The sequence below is a fragment of the Delphinapterus leucas genome, chromosome 1, assembly GCF_059928025.1.
Source record: "Delphinapterus leucas isolate spDelLeu-1000000601 "Yukka" chromosome 1, BTC_Dleu_Yukka2, whole genome shotgun sequence".
NCBI lineage: Eukaryota > Metazoa > Chordata > Mammalia > Artiodactyla > Monodontidae > Delphinapterus > Delphinapterus leucas.
Window position 1 is genome coordinate 12,708,669 of NC_143129.1, and position 12,127 is coordinate 12,720,795.

Consider the following 12,127-nt stretch of genomic DNA (forward strand, 5'->3'; position numbering starts at 1 on the left):
ATTATCATACTAAGTGAAGTAAGTCAGAATGAGAAAGACAAATATTATGATATCACTTATAAGTGGAATCTAAAATGTGGTACAAATGGACTTACCTATGAAACAGAAACAGGTTCACAGACATAGAGAACAGATTTGTGGTTGCCAAGAGGGAGGAGGGTGGGGGAGAGATGAATTGGAAGTTTGAGATTAGCAGATGCAAACTATTTTATATATATATATATATATATATATCTGAATCACTTTGCTGTACACCAGAAACTAACACAACTTTGTAAATCAACAGAGTCAGTGACAGAGACATCAATGGTTTAATGGTTTCCAATTTCCCACAAAAATCCACAGGTTGCAATCAGAGAAATACAAAAATTCAAACAATATATAGCCTTATCCAACTACAAACAAGATGGTTTCATATCTTGAAGCTCTTCTGACTTGTGATAGCATTTTGATATAATGAAATGTGAAATGGAAGCAATGGTTTAATGGATGGGGGAGCTTACATGTTGGAAGCAAGGTCCTAGAGCAACACCCCACCATGTGCTGCAGACTACGGGCAGGACTTGGTGGCTGTCTTTGCTTCCAGGGTAGGAGGAGGTTACCAGTTATAGGGGAATTGAGGTCAGGTTGGCTCATCAGTTACCAGGGAAAGCAGCAAAGGGGCATGCCCCTCACCTCCCCTTTGATAAACATAGTGGAGAGTTCTGATCTAAAGCTGGAACCATCAGTAGCTGGAGCCTGGGCAAATATGTAGGGAGGTCAGTCATGTGTGTAGGGTGTAGGTGAAGCAGGCACTGATCAAGCAGGGGATGTACAGAGAGCAAGAGAACAGCCATCTTCAGTGGCCTGACCATACACCTATGAAGGAAACCAAGTTCTTAATTAGGTAGTGGCATTGCCACAGGAAATCACTCTTACAGAGCTTGGTGAGTTAAGTAGATATATAATCTGAGCCTTTTGTATTTAACCTGATGGTTTGCTACTCATTAAGACCAAACAGAATTCCCTAAAATGAGACTTGCAAAGGGATTCCATGTTGCTTCAATAAATTGTGATATTTAAGAGAAAGTCAATCAGTAAAACTCACTTTTCGAACATATATTATAAGAATATATAAGAAGCTATTGCTTCTCATCATAATTTAACTAACTCCTCACCTTCTAACTTTCTTCAGTATCATCCTTGACTTGATCACCCCACTTACCTGGTTCGTTTTTATTGGCTTGTTTTGGCTCCCACCATCCTGAATGTATTCTTTATGTATAATATATAATGTATAATATACATTCTTTATGTATAACTATTAAATTTCAAAACCTGGTCCCATAGGCCAATACTGAAAATTGCATTTGACATATTTATGACTTGCTTTCTTCACCTGCCTACATGTACAAACACAGCTAAATCTACAGCCATTGCTCATTATTCAGCCACTAAACCAGATTTAATAATGTGGTGTCCTTTCTTCTTTACGACCAGACAACTTTCAGTTTCTATTAGTAAATTGTCCTAGTTTGAACCTTGACATTTAATATAGACATCAAAATGTTGTAGGCAAGAGTATGGAAACAAAAAGTGATATTTTATAAGATTAATGTATCTACAACATGCAGAAAGCATTGGAGCAGAGTGGAAGAAGAATAAAGGAAACTATTACAAGAGTTCAAAACTGGGGTGACATTGGTCCAAGTTAGAGTAAATGCAGTGGTTATGCTAAGAAAGTATATGTACTATTATGCAGATGCATAATAATTTGAAGAGAAAAATCAACAGCACCTAGTGACTAACTAAAGGAAGAAAGAAAAAAGAAAAATGCTGCATTGTTCTAGAACCCAGTCTTTAAGAGACAACAGTATCACTAAAAGAAATCAGAAAACCTAGAGAAGAATGGATTATGATAAAATTAATGCTTGTTTAATTTGAGGCTAAAGCATCCAGGTAGAGACATTCTGCATGGAAATTCAATATCAGAATTTTGAATAAAAGTTCAGGACTAGATATTTTGGAAGTTATGAATGCAGAAGTGATATATGAATCCATTATGGTAGATGAGATCTAAAAATAAAAGAGAGAATAATGGAAAGGAGCTGAAATCTCAGGGTTTCATGGATATTAGGCATAATTTTGCACAGCAAACCATAAATAAGACCAAAAGACAACCCTCAGAATGGGAGAAAATATTTGCAAATGAAGCAACTGACAAAGGATTAATCTCCAAAATTTACAAGCAGCTCATGCAGCTCAATAACAAAAAAACAAACAACCCAATCCAAAAATGGGCAGAAGACCTAAATAGACATTTCTCCAAAGAAGATATACAGATTGCCAACAAACACATGGAAGGATGCTCAACATCACTAATCATTAGAGAAATGCAAATCAAAACTACAATGAGCTTGAAGATGGCGGAAGAGTAAGACGCAGAGATCGCCTTCCTCCCCACGGATACACCAGAAATACATCTACACGTGGAACAACTCCTACAGAACACCTACTGAAGGCTGGCAGAAGACCTCAGACCTCCCAAAAGGCAAGAAACTCCCCACGTACCTGGGTAGGGCAAAAGAAAAAAAGAAAAAACAGAGACAAAAGAATAAGGACGGCACCTGCGCCAGTGGGAGGGAGCTGTGAAGGAGGAACAGTTTCCACACACTAGGAAGCCCCTCCGCGGGCGGAGACTGCGGGAGGCGGAGGGGGGGGCTTCGGGACCGAGGAGTAGTGCACAGCGACGGGTGCGGAGGGCAAAGCGGGGAGATTCCCGCACAGAGGATCGGTGCCGACCGGCACTCACCAGCCCGAGAGGCTTGTCTGCTCACCCGCCCGGGCGGGCGGGGCTGCGAGCTGAAGCTCGGGTTTCGGTTTTGGACGGAGCGCAGGGAGAGGACTGGGGTTGGCGGCTTGAACATAGCCTGAAGGGGTTAGTGCACCACGACTAGCCGGGAGGGAGTTCGGGGAAAAGCCTGCACCTGCCGAAGAGGCAAGAGACTTTTTCTTCCCTCTTTGTTTCCTGGTGCGCGAGGAGAGGGGTTTAAGAGCGCTGCTTGGGGGAACTCCAGAGACGGCCGCGAGCCGCGGCTAAAAGCGCGAACCCCAGAGACGGGCGCGAGCCGCGGCAAAAAGCGCGAACCCCAGAGACGGGCGCGAGCCGCGGCTAAAAGCGCAGACCCCAGAGACGGGCGGGAGACGCTGGGGCTGCTGCTGCCGCCACCAGGGGGCCTGTGTGCGAGCACAGGTCACTCTCCACACCCCTCTTCCGCGGAGCCTGTGCAGCCCGCCACTGCCAGGTTCCCGGGAACCAGGGACAACTTCCCCGGGAGAACGCACGGCGGGCCTCAGGCTGGTGCAAAGTCACGCCGGCCTCTGCCGCAACGTCACGCCGGCCTCTGCCGCCGCAGGCCCGCCCCGCACGCAGTGCCCCTCCTTCCCCCCCCCTCACCCCCGGCCTGAGTGAGCCTGAGCCCCCGAATCAGCGGCCCCTTTAACCCTTTCCTGTCTGAGCAAAAAACAGACGCCCTCCAGCGACCTACACGCAGAGGCAGGGCCAAATCCAAAGCTGAGCTCCTGTGAGCTGTGAGAACAAAGAAGAGAAAGGGAAATCTTTCCCAGCAGCCTCAGAAGCAGAGGATTAAAGCTCCACAATCAACTTGATATACCCTGCATCTGTGGAATACCTGAATAGACAAGGAATGATCCCAAATTGAAGAGGTGGAATTTAGGAGCGAGATCTATGATTTTTTTCCCTTTTCCTCTTTTTGTGAATGTGTACGTGTATGCTTATGTGTGAGATCTCGTCTGTATACTCTTGCTTCCACCATTTGTCCTAGGGCTCTATCCGTCCATGGTTTTTAAAAAAAAAATTTTTTTTCTCAATAATTAATTTTAATTGTAATAACTTTATTATACTTTACCGTCGTTCCTTCTTTCTCTCCGTCCTTCCCTCCTTTAGACAACGAATCACCCCAAATTGAGGAGGTGGTCTCTGAGAGCAAGATTTATGATTTTTCCCCCTTTACCTCTTTTTGTGAAGGTGTATGTGTATGCTTCTGTATAAGATTTTCTCTGTATAGCTTTGCTTCCAACATTTGTCCTAAGGTTCTATCCGTCCCTCTTTTTTTTTTTTTTTTCTAAATATTTTTTAATTCAATAACTATATTATACTTTATTTTATTTTTACTGTATCTTCTTTCTTTCTGTCTTTTTTCCTTCTTTCCCTCCTTCCTTCCTTCCTTCCTCCCTCCCTCCCTCCTTTCTTTCCTTCTTTGCTTCTTTCTTCCTTCCTTCCTTTCCTCCTTTCCTTCTTTCTTTCCTCATACTTCTACTAATTCTCTCTACTTTTTCTCCCTTTTATTCTGAGCCGTGTGGATGAAAGGCTCTTGGTGCTCCAGCCAGGAGTCAGGGCTCTGCCTCTGAGGTAGGAGAGCCAACTTCAGGACACTGGTCAACAAGAGACCTCCCAGCTCCACATAATATTAAACGGTGGAAATCTCCCAGTGACCTCCATCTTAACACCAGCACCCAGCTTCACTCAACGACCAGCAAGCAACAGTGCTAGACAACCTATGCCAAACAACTAGCAAAACAGGAACACAACCCCACCCATTAGCAGAGAGGCTGCCTAAAATCATAATAAGGCCACAGACACCCCAAAACACACCACCAGACGTGAACCTGCCCACTAGAGAGACAAGATCCAGCCTCATCCACCACAACACAGGCACTAGTCCCCTCCACCAGGAAGCCTACACAACCCACTGAAACAACCTTAGCCACTGGAGACAGACATCAAAAACAACGGGAACTATGAACGTGCAGCCTGCAAAAAGGAGACCCCAAACACAGTAAGATAAGCAAAATGAGAAGACAGAAAAACACACAGCAGATGAAGGAGCAAGATAAAAATGCACCAGACCTAACAAATGAAGAGGAAATAGGCAGTCTACCTGAAAAAGAATTCAGAATAATGATAGTAAGGATGATCCGAAATCTTGGAAGTAGAATGGACAAAATGCAAGAAGCAGTTAACAAGGACCTAGAAGAAATAAAGATGAAACAAGCAATGATGAACAATGCAATAAATGAAATTAAAAGTACTCTAGATGGGATCAATAACAGAATAACTGAGGCAGAAGAACGGATAAGTGATCTGGAAGATAAAATAGTGGAAATAACTACTGCAGAGCAGAATAAAGAAAAAAGAATGAAAAGAACTGAGGACAGTCTCAGAGACCTCTGGGACAACATTAAATGCACCAACATTCGAATTATAGGGGTTCCAGAAGAAGAAGACAAAAAGAAAGGGACTGAGAAAATATTTGAAGAGATTATAGTTGAAAACTTCCCTAATATGGGAAAGGAAATAGTTAATCAAGTCCAGGAAGCACAGAGAGTCCCATACAGGATAAATACAAGGAGAAATACGCCAAGACACATATTAATCAAACTGTCAAAAATTAAATACAAAGAAAGCATATTAAAAGCAGCAAGGGAAAAACAGCAAATAACACACAAGGGAATCCCCATAAGGTTAACAGCTGATCTCTCAGCAGAAACCCTACAAGCCAGAAGGGAGTGGCAGGACATACTGAAAGTGATGAAGGAGAAAAACCTGCAACCAAGGCTACTCTACCCAGCAAGGATCTCATTCAGATTTGATGGAGAAATTAAAACCTTTACAGACAAGCAAAAGCTGAGAGAGTTTAGCACCACCAAACCAGCTTTACAGCAAATGCTAAAGGAACTTCTCTAGACAAGGAACACAAGAGAAGGAAAAGACCTATAATAACAAACCCAAAACAATATAGAAAATGGGAATAGGAACATACATACCGATAATTACCTTAAATGTAAATGGACTAAATGCTCCCACCAAAAGACACAGATTGGCTGAATGGATACAAAAACAAGACCCTTATATATGCTGTCTACAAGAGACCCACTTCAGACCTAGAGACACATACAGACTGAAAATAAGGGGATGGAAAAAGATATTCCATGCAAATGGAAACCAAAAGAAAGCTGGAGTAGCAATTCTCATATCAGACAAAATAGACTTTAAAATAAGGACTATTACAAGAGACAAAGAAGGACACTACATAATGATAAAGGGATCGATCCAAGAAGAAGATATAACAATTGTAAATATTTATGCACCCAACATAGGAGCACCTCAATACATAAGGCAAATACTAACAGCCATAAAAGGGGAGATTGACAGTAACACATTCATAGTAGGGGACTTTAACACCCCACTTTCACCCATGGACAGATCATCCAAAATGAAAATAAATAAGGAAACACAAGCTTTAAATGATACATTAAACAAGATGGACTTAATTGATATTTATAGGACACTCCATCCAAAAACAACAGAATACACATTTTTCTCAAGTGCTCATGGAACATTCTCCAGGATAGATCATATCTTGGGTCACAAATCAAGCCTTGGTAAATTTAAGAAAATTGAAATTGTATCAAGTATCTTTTCTGACCACAACGCCATGAGACTAGATATCAATTACAGGAAAAGATCTGTAAAAAATACAAACACATGGAAGCTAAACAATACACTACTTAATAATGAAGTGATCACTGAAGAAATCAAAGAGGAAATAAAAAAATACCTAGAAACAAATGACAATGGAGACACAACGACCCAAAACCTATGGGATGCAGCAAAAGCAGTTCTAAGGGGGAAGTTTATAGCAATACAAGCCCACCTTAAGAAGCAGGAAACATCTCGAATAAACAACCTAACCTTGCACCTCAAGCAATTAGAGAAAGAAGAACAAAAAAACCCCAAAGCTAGCAGAAGGAAAGAAATCATAAAAATCAGATCAGAAATAAATGAAAAAGAAATGAAGGAAACGATAGCAAAGATCAATAAAACTAAAAGCTGGTTCTTTGAGAAGATAAACAAAATAGATAAACCACTAGCCAGACTCATCAAGAAAAAAAGGGAGAAGACTCAAATCAATAGAATTAGAAATGAAAAAGGAGAAGTAACAACTGACACTGCAGAAATAAAAAAAATCATAAGAGATTACTACAAGCAACTCTATGCCAATAAAATGGACAATCTGGAAGAAATGGACAAATTCTTAGAAATGCACAACCTAACAAGACTGAATCAGGAAGAAATAGAAAATATGAACAGACCAATCACAAGCACTGAAATTGAAACTGTCATTAAAAATCTTCCAACAAACAAAAGCCCAGGACCAGATGGCTTCACAGGTGAATTCTATCAAACGTTTAGAGAAGAGCTAACACCTATCCTTCTCAAACTCTTCCAAAATATAGCAGAGGGAGGAACACTCCCAAATTCCTTCTACGAGGCCACCATCACCTTGATACCAAAACCAGACAAGGATGTCACAAAGAAAGAAAACTACAGGCCAATATCACTGATGAACATAGATGCAAAAATCCTCAACAAAATACTAGCAAACAGAATCCAACAGCACATTAAAAGGATCATACACCATGATCAAGTGGGGTTTATTCCAGGAATGCAAGGATTCTTCAATATACGCAAATCTATCAATGTGATAAACCATATTAACAAATTGAAGGAGAAAAACCATATGATCATCTCAATAGATGCAGAGAAAGCTTTCGACAAAATTCAACACCCATTTATGCTAAAAACCCTGCAGAAAATAGGCCTAGAGGGAACTTTCCTCAACATAATAAAGGCCATATATGACAAGCCCACAGCAAACATCATCCTCAATGGTGAAAAACTGAAAGCATTTCCACTAAGATCAGGAACAAGACAAGGTTGCCCACTCTCACCACTCTTATTCAACATAGTTTTGGAAGTTTTAGCCACAGCAATCAGAGAAGAAAAGGAAATAAAAGGAATCCAAATCGGAAAAGAAGAAGTAAAGCTGTCACTGTTTGCAGATGACATGATACTATACATAGAGAATCCTAAAGATGCTACCAGAAAACTACTAGAGCTAATCAATGAATTTGGTAAAGTAGCAGGATACAAAGTTAATGCACAGAAATCTCTGGCATTCCTATATACTAATGATGAAAAATCTGAAAGTGAAATCAAGAAAACACTCGCATTTACCAGTGCAACAAAAAGAATAAAATATCTAGGAATAAACCTACCTAAGGAGACGAAAGACCTGTATGCAGAAAATTATAAGACACTGATGAAAGAAATTAAAGATGATACAAATAGATGGAGAGATATACCATGTTCTTGGATTGGAAGAATCCACATTGTGAAAATGACTCTACTACCCGAAGCAATCTACAGATTCAATGCAATCCCTATCAAACTACCACTGGCATTTTTCACAGAACTAGAACAAAAAATTTCACAATTTGTATGGAAACACAAAAGACCCCGAATAGCCAAAGCAATCTTGAGAACGAAAAAAGGAGCTGGAGGAATCAGGCTCCCTGACTTCAGACTATACTACAAAGCTACAGTAATCAAGACAGTATGGTACTGGCACAAAAACAGAAATATAGATCAATGGAACAGGATAGAAAGCCCAGCGATAAACCCACGCACATATGGACACCTTATCTTTGATAAAGGTGGCAGGAATGTACAGTGGAGAAAGGACAGCCTCTTCAATAAATGGTGCTGGGAAAACTGGACAGGTACATGTCAAAATATGAGATTAGATCACTCCCTAACACCATACACAAAAATAAGCTCAAAATGGATTAAAGACCTAAATGTAAGGCCAGAAACTATCAAACTCTTAGAGGAAAACATAGGCAGAACACTCTATGACATAAATCACAGCAAGATCCTTTCTGACCCACCTCCTAGAGTAATGGAAATAAAAACAAAAATAAACAAATGGGACCTAATGAAACTTCAAAGCTTTTGCACAGCAAAGGAAACCATAATCAAGACCAAAAGACAACCCTCAGAATGGGAGAAAATATTTGCAAATGAAGCAACTGACAAAGGATTAATCTCCAAAATTTACAAGCAGCTCATGCAGCTCAATAACCAAAAAACAAACAACCCAATCCAAAAATGGGCAGAAGACCTAAATAGACATTTCTCCAAAGAAGATATACAGAATGCCAACAAACACATGAAAGAATGCTCAACATCATTAATCATTAGAGAAATGCAAATCAAAACTACAATGAGATATCATCTCACACCAGTCAGAATGGCCATCATCAAAAAATCTAGAAACAATAAATGCTGGAGAGGGTGTGGAGAAAAGGGAACACTCTTGCACTGCTGGTGGGAATGTGAATTGGTTCAGCCACTATGGAGAACAGTATGGAGGTTCCTTAAAAAACTACAAATAGAATTACCATATGACCCAGCAATCCCACTACTGGGCATATACCCTGAGAAAACCAAAATTCAAAAAGAGTCATGTACCAAAATGTTCATTGCAGCTCTATTTACAATAGCCCGGAGATGGAAGCAACCTAAGCGCCCATCATCGGATGAATGGATAAAGAAGATGTGGCACATATATACAATGGAATATTACTCAGCCTTAAAAAGAAATGAAATTGAGCTATTTGTAATGAGATGGATAGACCTAGAGTCTGTCATACAGAGTGAAGTAAGTCAGAAAGGAAAAGACAAATACCGTATGCTAACGCATATATATGGAATTTAAGGGGGAAAAAAATGTCATGAAGAACCTAGGGGTAAGACAGGAATAAAGACGCAGACCTACTGGAGAACGGACTTGAGGATATGGGGAGGGGGAAGGGTGAGCTTTGACAGGGCGAGAGAGAGTCATGGACATATACACACTAACAAACGTAGTAAGGTAGATAGCTAGGGGGAAGCAGCCGCAAGGCACAGGGATATTAGCTCGGTGCTTTGTGACAGCCTGGAGGGGTGGGATAGGGAGAGTGGGAGGGAGGGAGACGCAAGAGGGAAGACATATGGGAACATATGTATATGTATAACTGATTCACTTTGTTATAAAGCAGAAACTAACACACCATTGTAAAGCAATTATACCCCAATAAAGATGTTTAAAAAAAAAAAAAAACTACAATGAGATATCACCTCATACCAGTCAGAATGGCCATCATCAAAACATCTAGAAACAATAAATGCTGGAGAGGGTGGGGAGAAAAGGGAACACTCTTGCACTGCTGGTGGGAATGTAAACTGATACAGCCACTATGGAGAACAGTATGCAGGTTCCTTAAAAAACTAAAAATAGTACTACCATAAGACCCAGCAATCCCACTACTGGGCATATACCCTGAGAAAACCACAATTCAAAAAGAGTCACGTACCACAATATTCACTGCAACTCTATATACAATAGCCAGGAGATGGAAGCAACCTAAGTGTCCATCATCGGATGAATGGATAAAGAAGATGTGGCACATATATACAATGGAATATTACTCAGCCATAAAAAGAAACGAAATTGAGTTATTTGCAGTGAGGTGGATGGACCTAGAGTGTGTCATACAGAGTGAAGTAAGTCAGAAAGAGAAAAACAAATACCGTATGGTAACATATATATATGGAATTTAAGGGAAAAAAAAGGTCATGAAGAACCTAGGGGAAAGACGGGAATAAAGACACAGACCTACTAGAGAATGGACCTGAGGACATGGAGAGGGGGAAGGGTAAGCTGGGACAAAGTGACAGAGTGGCATGGACATATATACTACCAAACATAAAATAGATAGCTAGTGGGAAGCAGCTGCATAGCACAGGGAGATCAGCTCGGTGCTTTGTGACCACCTAGAGGGGTGGGATAGGGAGGGTGGGAGGGAGGGAGACGCAAGAGGGAAGAGATATGGGAACATATGTATATGTATAGCTGATTCACTTTGTTATAAAGCAGAAACTAACACACCATTGTAAAGCAATTATACTCCAATAAAGATGTAAAAAAAAAAAAAGAAAAAGAAGAAGAATGGAGCCAGTATAGAGAGAAGAGGGGAAAAGACAAGAGGGAAAAAGACAAGAGGCAAAACAAAGATAGTGTGACCTCAAAAAGAGAGAGAGACTGAGAGAAAGAAAGGGAAAGGGGGTGCGAAGAGGGAGGAAGAGGGAGGAAGAGGGAGAGAGAGGGAGAGAGAGGGAGAGAGGAAGGAAGGAAAAATACGATTTATCAGCAGCTGGGATGTTTTCAGGGAATGTGAGCTAAGGAAGACTAGGGTCTATCTAGACACCAAAAATAACACTGTAATTTTGAGTATAACAGTTACAGTTATGATTAACCCTCCCTGTTTGTTAGTGATCATAGGAAAAAACAGCATTAAAACAAACAAAATACACAAACACCAAATGACAAAAATAAAAGCTCCTATTTTGAGACATTAAAAAACCTACCAGCAGTTGCATTGGTTGGCTGTTGTCCTAACATCTATAGCTCTGCTTATTTAAGAAGCTCAAGGATGTCCAGTAAAGGCCAAACAACACTAGATTTATGTTAAGAATGTGTTTTTTTCTATCTGTGCTTTATTTTTCTTTAAAAAAAGTGATTTTTAACAAGATTGTGCCTTATAAATTTTGAAATTAAATATAATACATTGGAATTTAAAACAAGCACATGAGAATATGAAATATAATAAATAATAAAAGACATTTTCACCTGGAAAGTAGCTAACCAGTTTGATGTTAGGTTAAAATGGGACAGTTTCTGACATATTTTGAAAAAGAGAGGCCATTAAGCTCTCAATATTTTAAATAAAATACTATATTGTCCTTAGTTTGAGAAAACGTGTATTCAATTATCGAAAATTATACAGGATGACTAAAACAATTAGTTCTAGCAAGTAAGAATAAGAAAAAGGTTTAATGTATCCTAGTCAAGGCAGCTTACAAAGCTGTTATTCAAGCCTAATAAAGATCTACCCCTTGCTTCAGCCTCAAACCCACTTTAAAAACAAAGCACACTCAAGAACATGGGTAAGATTTTAAAAGAGCAGACCGATGGAAAGCCTAAAATCATATCAGAATCTTCAGATTTGATTGCATCTTAGGAAATGATCATATAATTATTTTTGGTAATTAAAAAGAATCCAATTTCTGATACATGCCACAATATGTATTAATCTCATACACATGATGCTAAGTGACAAGCTGGACAGAGAGGCTACATACTGCATGACTGCATTTAAAGAACATTCTAGAGAAGAAAAA